Source organism: Meriones unguiculatus, chromosome 15 (genome assembly GCF_030254825.1).
Source record: "Meriones unguiculatus strain TT.TT164.6M chromosome 15, Bangor_MerUng_6.1, whole genome shotgun sequence".
Classification (NCBI taxonomy): Eukaryota; Metazoa; Chordata; class Mammalia; order Rodentia; family Muridae; genus Meriones; species Meriones unguiculatus.
Window position 1 is genome coordinate 14,776,921 of NC_083362.1, and position 11,888 is coordinate 14,788,808.

Sequence of the window (11,888 nt, forward strand, 5' to 3'; positions counted from 1 at the left end):
TAACACATCCCACTGTATTTATAACTACAGTTTCCTGATCCATTCTTCTGGAAAGAGACCTTCTCAGGCTGCCCCTGTCTCGACTGCTGGGAATAATGCAGCATGGATATTGATGTTAAAAAAAAAGAAAAAAAAAGTCTGCATAAGCTCTCATTTGGACTCCCTCCTTTCCACACCTTAAAGAGGATCCCTGGATTGTGTGGTGGGTTGTGTTTAACTCTAAAGGAGCCTCCATGTTGATTTACACAGTGGCCATGTTTACATTTTGTTTCATCAGCAGCACAGGTATCATCAATCCCTCCACATCTTCACTAACAACTGAAACTTTCTGTGTGCCTCTCAGTGTGTGCGTGTGTCTGTCTGTGTGGTGTGTGTTTCTTTTAGGATATTGTTGTTGTTGTGTAACTTATTGTCACTGTGTGTGTGGAGAGAGTCCATGTGAGCGCAGATACCCTCAGAAGCCAACAACAGGCTTTGGATCCCCCCATACTGGAGCTGGAAAGGAGCACTTCTGCAAGAACAGCACATGCTCTAAATGCCAAGCCACCTCCCCAGCCCATTGATGGCTTTTCTAGCCAATCTAACCAGTGTGCAGTGGTCATCACTCCATCACTTTGGCCTGCATTTGCCTAATGTCTACTTGACCACATTTTAGCGAGCTCACTAGCCATCTGTCCACCCTGGGGAACTGTGTATTCAAATCTTTTGACTATTTGCCAATCAGGTAGTTTCACTGCTGTTGAGCCATGGGTGTTCTTTATATATTCTGGATATTAACCCCTTCCCATATTATTTGCCATGTTTAACCCATTCTATGGACTGTATTTATTTTGTTTTGTTTTGAGACAGGGTCTTTCTACATAGCTCTGACTGTCTGAGAGCTCACTATGTAAACAAGGCTGGCCTTGAACTCCAGAGATCTGCTTATTGACCTCCAGAGTGCTGGGACTAAAGGCATGTGCCACTACACCCAGCTTGTCTCTTCACTGTCTTGATAGAATTTTTTGATGCAGAAAACTTTTTAACATTGTTGAAGTCCAATTTATTATTTTGTTTGTTTGTTTTTTGGAGGTTTTTGGTGGGAGGCTGTTTTGTTTTGTTCATTTGTAATTGTTGGTCTTGATCTCTGTTGTCTGAGCATTCAGTGGGAAAAGCTTTGGCTTTCGCTTTGATAAAACGAGAGAAACCCAATACATACCTTTAGTCAGACTCACACACCCGGGAGACAGAGACGGGTGGATCTCTGTGAGCTGGAGGCCAGCCTGGTCCACATAGTAAGCTTCAGGACAGCCAGGGCTACATAAGGAGAAGCTGTGAAAAAAAAAAAAAAAAAAAAGGCTTGTTTAAAAAAAATCAAGCAGAAAACAAAATCACCTGATGCCATAATGTGAGCAGCAATTACTTATCTGTGGTTGGTTTCTCTGGTGGTTTTGGTTGTTTCCACACAGTTCTTGATGCAGGTTAACCAGCACCCATCTCAGCCCTGGTTGTTTCTGAGAGACAGCTAACATGTCAGACAGACTGAGCTTCAAGCTCTTGCTGCTCCCAGAGCTGTGTGTCCTGAGTGAGCTGAGAGGCATAGTTACTAGCAAAGTCTTTTCAGTTCCAAGTGACAGCAAGGCAATTTAAAACAGCGCAGACAGAAAAGGGAAATTACTGGTTCACGTGGCCAAAGTGCTGCGATGAAAAGGGGCGGTTTTAACCGGAGCCAGATGATGTCTCTCAATTATTTGAATCTTTTCTTTCTTCCTCCGTTTTTTTTCCTCTCTCTCTCTCTGCTGTGACCTGAATGTTAGTTTCTCACCCCCACTTTAGTTGCTGAAATCCCAGCCCTCAAGGTGATGGGGAGGTGGCGCCGACACCTAAATGAACATCTGTACAAAGTCCCAATTTATTTCTAATATCAGAGATCAGACCTCTACTCTTGCCTGATGCGTCTAAAACAAAAAGGGGGAACTGTAGAGAGCTGCGGAATGCTATGCCTTAAAGATGGAGCTGGTTTCCGCCTTCCACCTTCCCGATGGTGAGTGTTCTCTGTCACGAACAACTCCACATTTGGCTAAGGCCGAGGATCTGGCTTGCTTCCATGTATGTGGACCTATCTGCATTGCCCCCGTGGCACGCCTGGGTTGGCTACCCAGAGGCTATTTAAGCTGTGGGCTGGCTTTCCCCGGGGTCCGAGGATTGTTCAATGTTCCTGAATAAACTGCATTGAAAAAAAAAAAAAAAAGAGCTATTTAGCTGGAGTCCTGATGACAGTAACTTGTTTCCTTATAAAAAAGGGGTCCCTGAGACGAGCTTTGCCTTTGAAGTGAAGTTACCAGGAAAAGATGACCACCTACGACCCAGGAAGCAGTCTCTCATTGGCCAGTGTGTCGTTGGCACCTTGACTTAAGACTTCTCAGCCCTCAGCTCTGAAAACACTCCCGTGTGCTGTGTTACAAGTTGCCTGCTCTATAACAGCTTGGACACTGGGAAAAAACAAACAAACAAAACAAACAAACAAAAAAAAACCACATGTGTCTCTCTTTGTCTCTAAATGTCTTGGCTTTGGTTTAAACTTCCCTCTACCTGTTGGCCCCATTTCTGCATATTGTGTGTGACTTCCTTTGTGTTTGGGGGAAGTGTGGTCAAGAGATCTTGTCACATAGCTTAGCTTACTGTATTGTCCAATCCCAGCGGATGCTGATAAGGTCTCTCTGGATCATGTGCCCATCTCTGAATCAGACTCCATAGCTGTGGAAATGGACCGCTCTTGACTGATGGGCTGGGGGATTGCCTGTGCTCAGCGAATCCACAGAGACACGTAGAACAAGCCCTGAACACTGTGAGCACACTCCTGAGGGTGTGTCCGCTGACCTTTAGGGCTAGCGTTCTCTGGTAAATTTAGTGGGACATTTCTCATTTTAATCAAAGGGGTTTTTTTTTGTTTTGTTTTGTTTTGTTTTGTTTTGTATCTAAATGAAAACATTATGCTCTTATAAGTTAAACACTTTTTGACACATGGAAATTTCCAGTAGAAAAAGCATTTGACAGGATCTTGACATTGGGGGATGGTAACAGGAAGAAGGTTTATATGTACACACAGTGGGACAAGAACAGCACACAAAAATAAGAGCGCTCGTGACTAATCTTTCAAAAAGCAAAAACAGTAATGAATGTGGCTTTAAGAAGGGACCCTCAGAAGGCTGGCGTAATGTCACATGCTTTTGATACCAGCACTCAGGAGGCAGAAGCAGAGGCAGAGGCAGGCAGATCTGGACTACACACTGAGACTCAGTCAGACAGCGAGGGAGAAGGGGGATTTGATCCAGGCCACAGTGCCTATGGGATCCAGTGAGGTGGAGGGCGGGACAGTCAGCGAGCGCTGGCATTCCCTGCAAAGGCTGCCCACAGTGCAATCTTCAAAGAGGGCCAGGGCAGCGGGTGCTGAGTTCCAGAAGTGTGACCCGAGAAAGTCTAATCATCTCGTTGGTGTGAACTAAACAGAAGCTGAGATAGACAGTGTATAGTCCAGGAAGGTCTAACCGCTGGGTGGGGAGAAGCGCATTCTGGAGGCCACACCAGACAGCCTAAAGAACAGAGCTGGACAGGTTCCAGGCAAGCAAGGGAGGGAATGCGTGTGTTGGGAGTAACTGCCTGCCGGTGTGTCTGCATTTGGGACCAACTGCCGAGACACTGAGGCCGAGAGACAAGGTCACAGGGAACAAAGAGCTACAGACAGGCATGGTCTGAGTGATGACAAGATTTCCAGGGGCACCGATGGAGATCTGTGGTGATCTTTGGGGAAAGACTGGAGACGGCAGCAGCCTTTTCCTGATTTGGGACCTAGGCTGTGGGGTGGAGAAGGGCTGATTCTGAGGAACGTCGTCTGTGTCCATGGAATCCAGCGGGTGAGGAGGCCGTGTTAGAACAATAATAAAAGCTACCACCATGCTTCAGGGTGGTGTGGGGTTTAAACCACGGGCCTACTCTTCCCTGCGTGGGAGACCCCAGCAGTCCTTCCTGTTACTTTTTTCTGCAAGGTACTTCCAAATGATTGCAGATCCGGTTTCTTTCAAAACCGTGGCTGACTTAGTCAGTTCTGTCCGACTTCCCGAGAGTCCTGTGACCCACAGAAGTCCTCCACACTTCCGGAACTTAGTCTCCACGGATGATTTACCCACGATGCTTGGGGAAGGAGAAACACTGTCCTTGGTTGGCCTTGACGAGAGTCAGGGGAGGAGGCTGTCCCTTCCAGGAATGCCAGGACGACCAGCTCTACTCCACGGACGCCAAGGTGAGGTGGAAACGCAGGGTTAGGGTGGAGGCAGGATGTCGCCTAAGGCTCCCTCAGCCCCCTGGCTCCAGAGCACGTTAGTGGCCATCTAGTTTTGCACCCTTGCTTCTGAGTGATGGCGCATCTGTCAGGTGAGCAAGGCAAAATAGTTTGGAGCAGGTAATAGTCTGTTTCCTGTTGCTAGAACAAAAATGCTTCAGGCTGGGACACTTATAAAGAAAAGAGGTTTTATAAATCATAGCTCTGGAGACTGAGAGTCTAAACAGCATGCCACCAACGCTGGCAGGGACTTCACGGCGGGCGGCATCCTGGCCGATCACGTAGCAAGACAAGAAGCCGCAGTAGGGAGATGGTGTTACTGTTCTATGACCCTCTCCTAAGAAAAGAACTAAGTGGTGTGCTACTAGAGCTCCCTTGCCTTAACATCACCACTCCAGGGACCAGGATTCCAGATGGGAACTCAGGGCAGGTTCAGATCATAGTCAAACACCCATGCCACAGCAATGAAAGCGAGGACACTGCCCCCTGCCAGCAGGAAAGGGTGTGTGCTTCAAGGATTTGAGTGGGATAGCTCTAGGCTGGGGCAGGCAATTTGCCAAAGCCCAAAGTTTTGTAGATTGGTGGGGGTGGGTTGAGGAACCGTACAGATAGATGCGAAGATGTCATTTTCAGAAACTGGCTATGTCTCACCTCGCCGGCTTCACGTCTTGATTTATGAAGAACTGTTAGTTGCTGAGGACAAGCTTCCCCCAGAGGTAATTTATCCTATTAGTTACATACGCGCTCCATCGCATCGCCCATCATTATACCCTTATCGTCATATATATTTAAACACATTCCTGTAGTAGACCTAAGATGCTTTAATTTGACTCCCTTAATAAATATCCATACTGTGGTGACAGCCAGATGGGCTGTGAGCAGATAAAAAGGAAGACTCTCCTTTGAGAGAATTTATTATTGGTATATTTTCTTATACGTTATCATAAAAGCCAGTCCCTCACCACCCATTAATTTTATGATTTTGTTTATAGTCCATGTGAAAGCCAGACTCCAGTGCACTTTTCTATCTTCTCATAGACCGCGTCACTTTATTGTCCTTTGCAGAAAAGAAATGCTGCATTATATTAAGCATGAATTTACAGCAGTCTTAAATTTTCACTTGCTGGAAGATCCCTTTAAGTAGGGCAATGTTTGTAAGAGACTAATTTAGCTCCGTGGCAGGATGGGACTGTTCATGGTTTTCGTGGTTGGGTTTCCAATAGAAACTTGCTTTGATTTGTGGTGCGACAACTTTGTTTATGGCCTACATTTAGGCTAACTGTCACATGGTCCCTGAGCCCTCTCCCCACGATGTCTCCATAGCTCATGTCTATTTTTTTATTCTCAGTATGCTCTGTCTTTTGAGTAATGATGACAACAGCTGTGAGAGCAACGGAAGTGGTTGGTCTAACTTCACAGTACCGAGGGGACCCCAGGGTTAGGAGGGCCACTCACCTGTGCGCCGTTGTGTGGCTAACTCCAGAAACAGCTCTCTGACTGGTTCATCTAAAAGTCAGTCTACTTCCTAACCGATTCTAGGTGAGCCGTTTCTCCCCTTCTCGTACTCTGGCTTCTGAGGCTTAGAGCATATGGCTTCTACTAAGATGAACGAATAGTGTTCATTGCTAAAAATAGGAGGCAGGGTGAAGCTGTGGCTCAGTGGTAAACCATGTGTTTAGCAGGTGTGAAGCCTCGGGTCCCATCCCTAACACTGAAAGGGTGGGGAGAGTTGGAGAGATGGCTCAGAGGTTAAGAGCGCCGGGTACTCGTCCAACACACCTGGGTTCGATTCCCAGCACACACACGGCAGCTCACAACTGTCCATAACTCCAGTTCCAAGAGATTTGATGCCCTCTTCTGGCTTCTGTGGGAACTGCACACACGTGCACAGATACACATGAAGGTAAAACACCCATACACATAAAATTTTGTTGAAATTTTTTAAATAAAAATAAATAAAGTGAAACTCATTTCAAAGAGACAAAGAAATTAAAATGCCCTTAAAAGTATGACTCTACCCAAGGCTGTGGCATATGCCTGTCAGCCTAGCTGCTTAGGACCCTCAGAAAACAGTGTCACTTGAGCCCCGGATTTTGGAGGATGGCCTGGGATACAGTAAGGTTTTACCTCAAAAAATATTCTGTGCATCTGGAGACGTGGATCATCAGTTTAAAGCACCCATTGCTCTTCCAGAAGATACAGGTTTGACTCCCAGCATCCATATGGCCTCTCACAACCATCTACAACCCTGGTTACAGGGATCCAACACACTTCTGTAGGCACCAGACATGTGTGTGATACACAGACATGCATGTAGGCAAAGGAACCATACATACAAAGTAAAATAAATAAGTCTTTAAAATTTTTAATTAAAAAAATATGGTTAATGTTACTGACGGGTAAAAGGTACCTGACACTTGAGCCAGCCCATAAATCCTGTAGGCTATCAGCATTGCCTGCTAGGATAATTAGGTGACAAAGGACACAGGGACCAGGCCATGGCCCATCACATCTAACTACGGAGTTAGTCCCAGAAGGAGCACATTTGACAAAGATTAGGACAAGGCTCTTATCTCAGCTTTTAAAAGTGACCTAACTTGGTATCGCCATCAGAGAAGACCTGGCCAGACCAATAGAAATCTCTGAAAAACAAATCTAGACTTTGGAACTGTTTTGTTGTTGTTGTTGTTTGTTTGTTTGTTTTGGTTAGCATTTTCTGCACCATGGTGAGGCCAGTGTTACCTTCTTCGCTGGGTCAAGGAAGCAAGGCTCTGAAAGGATGACAATAAAAGCACTGCGGTATGGGTTGTGACTGTGGCTAGGGGTCATGCATCCATCAATTTATATGAGTTAAACATATCAAATAGTGATGACTAGAGAGATGGGTCCACAGCCCAGAGCACTTGCTGAGCTTCCAGAGAAACTGAGTTTGGTACCCAGCACTCACTTCAAGACACTTACAACTGCCTGTAACTTCAGATCCAAGGAATCCAAGGCCTGGCTTCTGTGGGCCCATGCACACGTATGACTGTGTGTGTGTGTGTATTCATATATGCGCACATGTACAAAAACACAAATAAAAATAAATAAGTCTTTTTTTAACCCAGTCAAAGTGACTATGTTAGAAATTAACTGAGAAATTAAAAACACATTCACTCAGATAACAGCAATAAACCTCTTTCATCTTCAAAAGATATTGGCAGGCCAGCAAGGTAGCTAGGAGGTGATAAAAAGGACACTCATGGTGAAACCTTCTGCTCATTTTCACATTTTAATTCTTAAAAGAAACCTGAGAGGGGAGGGCTGAGAAGTGAGAGGCAGCTGCTTGCTCCTTGCGCTGTGTGGATGTTCTGTCTCTGCACTGGCTGCTCAAAGCCATTCTCCACTGAGAATTTCTGACGTTTAAGGGAATACCTGGAGATTCCCCCCAATACCACCACATTAGCAAGATGCATGCCTCTTTCCATTTTTAAAGACGGTTTAAACAAACCGACCGAAGAGATGGCTTGGCGGTGAAGAGCACTTGTTGCTCCTGCAGAGGACCTGGGCTCGGTTACCAGCCTCCATCTGGTGGTGCACAACTGTCTCTAACTCCGGCTGCAGGGGTCTCGATGCCCTCTTCTGGCCTCCACAGGTGGGCGCATTCATACATGCGGCCAAGAGCTCACACACATGAATGAAAATAAAATCAGTATCTTTTAAATAATGGAAGCAAAAGAGATTTCTCGCAAGCCTGTGATTCCCAGCACTCGGGAGGATGAGGCAGGAAGATGCCGAGTTCAAGGCCACATGAACCTGATAGGTTCCCACTTCGTCCTTTTGAAATACAGTGATGTAAAAATACGCACGCCTGCACCTTCCCATCTGGCTCCGAGCAAACCCCAGAGCCCATCCCACTCTGGGGACCATCACCTTGTTCTATCTTCATCCAGCCCCAAAGACCCGGGCTGACCCGTGAAGACGATACCAACCCACTTCGTTGCTTCACACAGGTGTTAACCAGGAGATGGAAGTTCTCAGAGAGCTTAGGAAGAGGAAGAATTCCCAACTGCATTGCTGCCCAGTGCTCCAACCAGGTCGCCCTCGACTCTGCTGATTTGCACAAGGGAAGGTAAAGTCCTGGGGAGGACTGGGGGGGGGAGCCACACCGTGAGCCGCAGCACACTCAGCCGTTCATTCTCTCTAGAAGGGAGGGCCCCTCGTGTCCTTCAGAAAGATTTCATCACCCCACTTACCCTCCAGTCCCAGACACGCTGACAGATCACACAGCAAAGGAAGGCTTGAGCCATCTTGCCACTTGAAATGTTACAGCCACTAGGGAAAAGTTACAAAGTGTAGACAAGTGAACAAATACCCTTCCAGACTCACTCCCTTCTCAAAAGCCTCACGCTGCTGTTTCCCTTTTGACTTCCCCAGGTCAGCATCCCCTCCGATTTGGACATGAGTATCACTGAGATTAGCTGCTTAGATCGAAAGCCCTTCGCGGTGACAACAATGTGACAGATACACAGTACGGAAAAAGACAAATTCCCACTGAGAGTTAAAATAATGAGCGTGGTCCTGTCGGGGAACAGAGCCTACCCAGAGCCTTTGAAGTGTGGGCAGCTCTTAACTATCCTCGGGACTGAAGAAGTGAAAACATTCGTTGCCACGGAGATCTCCCAAGGAAACAAAGGGAGGTGTTTTCCCCGTCCCATACACCTATGAGGGCCTGGTACTTAGGAGAGGTCGCTGTTTTTATGCTGTCTCTGATGTTGCTGCGGCCATGCCACATGGGCAGCTCTGCTTCCAGGCCTCCAGGGGCTACACCTCCCGCCTGGAGCCTTTTGCACCTTTCACAGCCAGTGAGTGCTTCCTGGCTCTGAAGAAGAGCGTGGTGTCTGCTACACAGGGTGCAAATCCTCAAGTGCCTGAATATTGCCACCAAAGCCTACGTCCAACTGCCTTTGTTGCAGAAGGAGAGCTCCTAGAGCCATTTGGTGAGGCTGGACCAGGGGTCCTGCAGGAGCTGTGCCAGTCACAAGACTGCCATGCCACGTCAGAGTGGTCAGCCCAGATCCTTCCATGGCTAGAGACCCTCTGTGTGGAACTGACGAGCTGAGGATTGAAAATGTCGTCATTGAACAATGCCTCATAGTCGAGGATGAAGCTTCGCTGGAGAACATAGAGTCTGTGGAGGACAGGTATGGAGGCTGGCCTGAGGCCATGTTTGAAATTCTGACTGAGAGGTCAGGCCATGAGGTCCTGGTGGTGGAAGAGTGCTGGTAGGTGGCTGATGTGAGGAGAGAGAGCTGCACATCACTCCAGAACATCCAGGGCATCACTGAAGAGTCTCTGGCCTTTAGTAATTGCTTGATCATTCCTTGTCCGCCACCACCTTTTCCAAAGCCCAGAAAGTTTGTCTTTAAGCAGAAAATTTGACTATTATCCCTTGCTATGTGACTACTATCCCGAGTCTACAAGATGCGGCGTCCACACACTCAGGAACTGAGTATTTGGGATTCACTAGAGCCCGAAAGTAGCCCCCAGAGGCGGGAGCGCAGACGAAGTCACAGGTTGTTGGCACACTTACTATTTCCGTCACCCTTGTGCGTTTGCTGTAAGTCACGTCAGCATTCCATTGTGTGACAAGATACCTGAGGTGAGCAGCAAACGGGGAAAGGTTCGTTTGGGCCCACAGTTTCAGAGCATCGAGTCCAGGACCGCGTGGCCCCACGGTGGGAATGTACAGTGGATCGGAGCTGCCCACCTCATGACAGGTGGGAAGCAGAAAGGCTCCCATGTCCCGTTCTGTAAGTGACCTCACTCCCCTCAACAAGGCTAGGCCTCTTAAAGACCCCCCGATCTCCTGATACCACGAGGAACTGGAGACCAAGTTCGCAGCTGTCTAGGAGACAGACTTTTCCCTTCTTCCGCATGGGAAGTGGGCCTCTGCAATGGCGCATGGCCACAGTACTCTTCTTTCAGTTAAAGTGAAATTCTAGGTATTCAACAGGAACCCTTGTTGCTCATCAACCACGGTTCTCCCTGAGGCCCCGGATTCGGAATCGTTTCCACCTGTTGCCTTCACCGCAGCAGTGTGTGGCACTCGGTACACACTCAAATAAAACTGTGTTGGATGAATGATTGAGTGCACGCTTTGATTTGTTAGCACCTGTGTCAGCATTGCATCCTCCTCCTTGTCCCCTCTGTAAGAAAGGCACCGTCAGCCCCTCAGTCACTCAAGGCAGACACCTAGAAAACTCTCCCTTACCCATCCGATTAGTCAATTGGTCACCATATCCCACCGATTGCTACAATTCCTATTATTCTCTCACCTCTGACCTGTGCCAGTCTCCTCCCAGCCCCCCTCCCCGTCTAGACCATGATATTTCCCTTTTCATTGTTGCTCTTCCATCAAGCCCCGCCCTTTTCGTGTCAGTTGCCCATTCTAAGCAAAGAGAGACCTTGGGGCTGAAATAGAAAGAGATAAAGCCTCCAGAGCCCTTCAGGTATCTCTGCTGTCTTAGGACAAAGTTTGGGTATCTAGAACAATTTCTAGGGCTGTCTGTACACTGTCCTGCAGCCTGCACCTTCACCTTTCGCCTCTACCAGGCTTGTTTCTCTATCCCTCTAAGCTTCAGCCAGGCCAGACACATTCGGGACTTTCCCGGACTGGCTTTGAACCCAGGGTCACACTGCAGTCTTGCCTTCAGACTTGACAGGGTTTCTCTGTGTAGCCTTAGCTGTCCTGGATTTTGTAGACTGGGCTGGCCCTGAACTCACAGAGATCCTCCTGCCTCTGCCTCCCTGCATGCTGGGATCACAGGTGTGTGCCACCTCGCCTGGCTCTCTTTCTACTTTCTTACACCTAATTTCTGCTCATTCCTTAACTCTTACCGTGCATTGCTTCTCTCCAAGTGAGTTCTCTGAGCCTTAAGTCCAGCTTAGTCTCTGCTTTGTCCCCTTCAGGATCTTCACAGCCTAGTGGATAAGAATGGACAGGACCAGGGGCTAGAGAGATGGCTCAGCGGTTAAGAGCACCGGCTGCTCTTCCAAAGTACCTGGGTTCAATTCCCAGCACCCATATGGCAGCTCAAAACTGTCTGTACTTCCAGTTCCTGGGGATCTGACACCCTCACACAGACATACATGCAGACAGAACACCGATAAAAATAAATAAATCCCCTCTTTTAAAGAATGGACAGTTCTGCAGTTAGATAAATGATGTCTCCACCCTCCAGCTGGCAAACTGGGTAACCCTGACTCCCGTTTACTCATGGTTGTAGAACTGAAGGAGAGGATCTGTACGTGCAAGAGCATGAGGCCTGCAGTGTGGGTGCGCAGTCACTAGGCAGATGCTCAGTGTGTCTCCATCACTTCTCTGAGGTGGTTAGGACGAGAAGCGTCCTCCATAGGCTCGGGTGTCTGAACACATGGTCTCTAGTTGGTGGCACTGTTTGGAGATGTTATGGAACCTTTAGGAAGCGCCAGCGGAAGTGCGTCACTGAGGGCAGGCTGTGAGACTGCATAGCCTCGTCCTGCTTCCAGTTTGCTGTCTCTGTTTCATACCCACAGTAGAAAATGAGCT

General features: G+C 47.8%; 1 pseudogene; it reads left to right on the forward strand.

Moving 5' to 3' along the window:
* The first annotated feature begins 3,933 nt into the window (after positions 1 to 3,933).
* Positions 3,934 to 9,739, forward strand: LOC110552103 (protein THEMIS3-like; annotated as a pseudogene).
* Positions 9,740 to 11,888: the final 2,149 nt, after the last annotated feature.